The sequence below is a fragment of the Ipomoea nil genome, unplaced genomic scaffold, assembly GCF_001879475.1.
Source record: "Ipomoea nil cultivar Tokyo-kokei standard unplaced genomic scaffold, Asagao_1.1 scaffold0663, whole genome shotgun sequence".
NCBI classification, from domain to species: domain Eukaryota; kingdom Viridiplantae; phylum Streptophyta; class Magnoliopsida; order Solanales; family Convolvulaceae; genus Ipomoea; species Ipomoea nil.
The window spans coordinates 292,752-297,224 of record NW_017617091.1 but is presented as its reverse complement, the minus strand read 5'-3'; the positions used below and the strand labels follow the sequence as shown (position 1 = coordinate 297,224).

The window sequence follows — 4,473 nt, the reverse complement described above, 5'->3', positions numbered from 1 at the left end:
AGCTATATGCGCTGACCCTCATGTGCGACACCACCAAATGTGTTTACGTGTTGGAAATAGTGATTGATTACTGATATGATTGATATGAAATAGTCTTGTGGCCTTAGGGTGCATGCTAGTATCCTTATATGCGTGATTAATTCTGTTGAATGTGCTTACCCTTGCTTGATTGAGTCTATTCTCGGTTTTAAATTAGAGTTTCATAAGTATATATGTATTCCGGCTTCAAAATGGTTTTTCTTATATATATCTACCTATATTGTATTTAACGCGTTGGAGTGAGTTACCAGCATTATTCGCTGAACCGATATATTTGGTTTTCAGGCATAGATGAGTAGCTCCGGAGCGCGCTAGTTAGACCTGTGGCTTAGCTAGTTTAGTTCTTTTATCGGCATGCGTGCCATGATGATGTACTTAACATTGATTTGAGGATTTCTACTGTTTGGATAGTTTAGCCTGTGCATCTGAGTTCTCTAGCTCAGATGTGTCATAGCACCCCAACAATTATGTTTAGTATGCTCTGCTTTGGGATTTAATGATAGTATAGCCTTTATTTCATAAGATTAAAAGTTTTAAAATTTAGGGGTGTTACACTACATCTCACATGACTTCAAATGGAGGTAACCTTACATCTTATTCAAATATGAATAAAAATAAAAATATTACTGTAGGTAGTGGTGATACAATTCCAATTAGTGGTTGTGGCATTGCTTTTTTACCAATTCCTCATCCTCCCTTAAATTTAAATACGTTTTTGCATGTTCCAGAATTAATTAAAAATCTAGTCTCCGTAAGAAAATTCACTACTGATAATGATGTCACAGTTGAATTTGATCCTAACGGGTTTTCTGTGAAGGATTTTTAGACAGGGATGCACTTAATGAGATGTGACAGCATAGGAGACTTATATCCAATTACTACAAGGCCTTATTTTCACACATCAACACCCTCTACTTTTGCCGTGTTATCTCCCCAACTATGGTATAACCGACTAGGGCATCCGGGAGCACTTATTTTAAATTCTCTACGCCAAAATAATTCTATTATTTGCAATAAATTTAGGGACAATTTTTTTTTTGTGATTCTTGTTCACTTGGGAAACAAGTTATATTACCTTTTTATGACTCATTATCCTTTACTTCTTTTCCTTTTATATTGTGCACAGTGACCTATGGTCGTCACCTACCCTAAGTTCGGGTGGGCATCGTTATTATGTTTTATTTCTTGATGATTTTACAAATTTTCTATGGACGTTTCCGATTGCTAACAAATCTCAGGTATATTCAATCTTTCTATCTTTTTGTACTTATATCAAAACCCAATTTGAAAAAGAAATAAAATGTTTTCAATGTGATAATGGAATGGAATATGATAATATGCCCTTTCATAAGTTTTGTGAATTAAATGGTATGAGTTTTCGCTTTTCTTGTCCTCATACTTCTTCTCAAAATGGAAAGGCTGAAAGGAAAATTCGGACAATTAATAATATTACCCGAACCCTTCTTGCTCATGCCTCTCTACCTCCTTCATTCTGGCAGCCTGCACTACAAATGGCTACCTATTTACTCAACATTCTTCCCAATAAAAAACTTGTTTATCAAACACCCACAAAAATTCTTTATCAAAAGGATCCCTCTTATTCCCATCTTTGGATTTTTGGATGTTTATGCTATCCATTAATTCCATCCACTTCATGTAACAAATTGCAAGCCAGATCATCACCTTGTGTTTTTTTGGGATATCCGACAAATCATAGAGGTTATAAATGTTACGACTTATCAAGTCGAAAAATAATCATTTCAAGGCATGTAACTTTTGATGAAAATACCTTTCCCTTTTCCAAATTACATGCTACTAATGTCTCCACTTATGAGTTTTTGGATGCAGGCCTAACTCCAACTCTTGGAGTCCATGACCAAAATATATCACCTCTTCATTCTCCAATACAATATCAGCAAAGTTCAGCGCATTTTCCCTCTCATGAGATAACCCCACAACAATACACTTCTCTTACACCCGCAACCCCATTAGGAAATAGACCATCATAGTCCAATCTTTCATCTCGGCCCACTGCCTCGCCTCAACCCACACCTTCATCATCTCCAAACTCTCAGCCCACACCAAAAACTCCACTAACCACCAATCAATCTACCCAAATAAGTCCACAAATAAATCACACTCATTCTCCTCAAATGGGACAAGAGCGCAACATGAAATTTTTAAACCTAGAAAACTCTTCAATCTTCACACCACTACTACGACCTCCATATCTCCCCTACCTACAAGCCCAATACATGCTTTAAATTACCATAATTGGAAAATGGTTATGAAGGATGAATACGATGCTTTAATTAAAAATAAGATGTGGGACTTAGTGCCCCCTTCATCCAATGTTAATAGTATTTGAAGTTTGTGGTTTTTTCAGGAATAAAAAGAATTTTATTGTTCATTTGAGCGGCACAAAGCCCGCCTTGTAGAAGATGGTGCAGGACAACAGACTGGATAGACATGGTGAAACTTTCAGTCCGGTGGTAAAATCGGAAACCATTCGTACGGTACTTAGCATTGCAATATCTAAATCATGGTGTTTGCATCAACTAGATGTAAAAAATGCCTTCTTACACGGAAACCTCGATGAAACTGTCTACATGCATCAACCCCCCGGTTTTTGTGATGCTCAACACCCGGATTATGTGTGCCTGCTGAAAAAATCTCTATATGGACTTAAACAAGCACCCCGTGCTTGGTACCAACGTTTTACTGATTATGTAGCTACATTGGGGTTCTCTCACATCATTTCAGATCACTCTTTATTCGTATACCATCAAGGCTCAAGTACAGCATATATCCTTCTCTATGTGGATGATATCATCCTCGCAGCTTCTTCTGATGGTCTTAGAAAATCTATTATGGACAAGCTTGGCTCCGAATTTGTGATGAAGGATTTGGGCTCTCTAAGCTATTTTTTTGGGTATATCTGTCACCAGGCACTCAGGAGGTCTCTTTCTTTCTCAAAAGAAATATGCAGAGGAAATAATTGAACGAGCTACCATGACCTCTTGTAAACCATCTCCTATACCAGTAGACATGAAAGCAAAGCTTAGCATCTCCTCAGGTAATCCGTATCATGATCCAATTTAATATCGTAGTCTCGCTGGTGCCCTACAATATTTAACTTTTACGAGACCAGATATCTCTTATGCCGTTCAACAAGTTTGCTCATTTATGCACGACCCAAGAACTCAACACATGTCGGCATTGAAAAGAATCATTCGATACATAAAAGGTACTCTTCAATTTGGCCTTCACATTTACCCATCTTCAATCAACAAGCTTGTATCCTACACCGACGCAGATTGGGGCGGATGTCCAGATACTAGAAGATCCACTTCTGGGTAATTTGTATACCTTGGGGATAACTTGATATCATGGTCTGCAAAAAAGGCAACCAACTTTATCCCGTTTAAGTGCTGAAGCAGAATATCGCGGAGTGGCTAATGTTGTCTCTGAATCTTGTTGGATCCGAAACTTACTTTTGGAGCTTCATTGTCCAGTTACAAAATCAACCTTGGTCTATTGTGACATCATTAGTGCAATTTTTCTTTCCGGCAATCCAGTTTAACATCAACGCACGAAACATATTGAAATGGATATACATTTCATTCGTGAAAAAAGTCGCTCGAGGTCAAGCACGTGTATTACACATCCCTTCACGCTATCAAATTGCCGATATTTTCACTAAAGGACTTCCACTACAACTCTTTGATGACTTTCGAGATAGTCTTAACGTGCATAACCCTCCCGTTTCGACTATGGGGGTGTATTAGATTATGGAAATTAGATAAATATGTAAATATGATTATTCTTAGAATATTTTAGATTAGTTGTATTATTATGTACCTTATTTAGGAATATGACTGACGGTAAATATGTTACCGGAAATATAATATTAGAATAATGGATTGTTGTATTGCAAGTGTTTGAGTACAAAATAGTGAGCGTGTGTCTTAGTACTGAATCTTCAACGTGTCCCCCTCCTCATCCAAGGATCATCTACTTATACAGTATAATGGTAACATCTATAATAATAGGCAGTAATGGCCTTCTAATAAGTGCAACGGCTCCCTTCATAAGTGTAGGTCCCTTCATATCTATTCTTTGATGAGGCGGTACGTATATCATAATGAGGAGCTGAGCCATTATTTCCTTGTCTTGAATGAGCGAGGTAGTAAATGACTTCTGGCCGTTGGAGTTTTGCCCGTTGGGTTTCCACGGGGTGCCGGGTCAGGTGCCTGTTGACAACTCGGGTTGGGTGCTAGCACCATTACTCTGTCACCAGCCCCCCTACTCTCGAGTCTGGGATGTATTTGAGCTAGATTGGGAGTAAAACTGAGTCAAAGATCCTCGTTTTTTTTTTTTTTTTTTTTTTTTTTTTTTTTTTTTTTTTTTTTTTTTTTTTTTTATGTCGGCTCT

At 37.6% G+C, this 4,473-nt stretch overlaps 1 pseudogene; it reads left to right on the top strand.

Moving 5' to 3' along the window:
- The first annotated feature begins 2,480 nt into the window (after nucleotides 1-2,480).
- On the top strand, nucleotides 2,481-3,892 carry LOC109174775 (annotated as a pseudogene).
- Nucleotides 3,893-4,473: the final 581 nt, after the last annotated feature.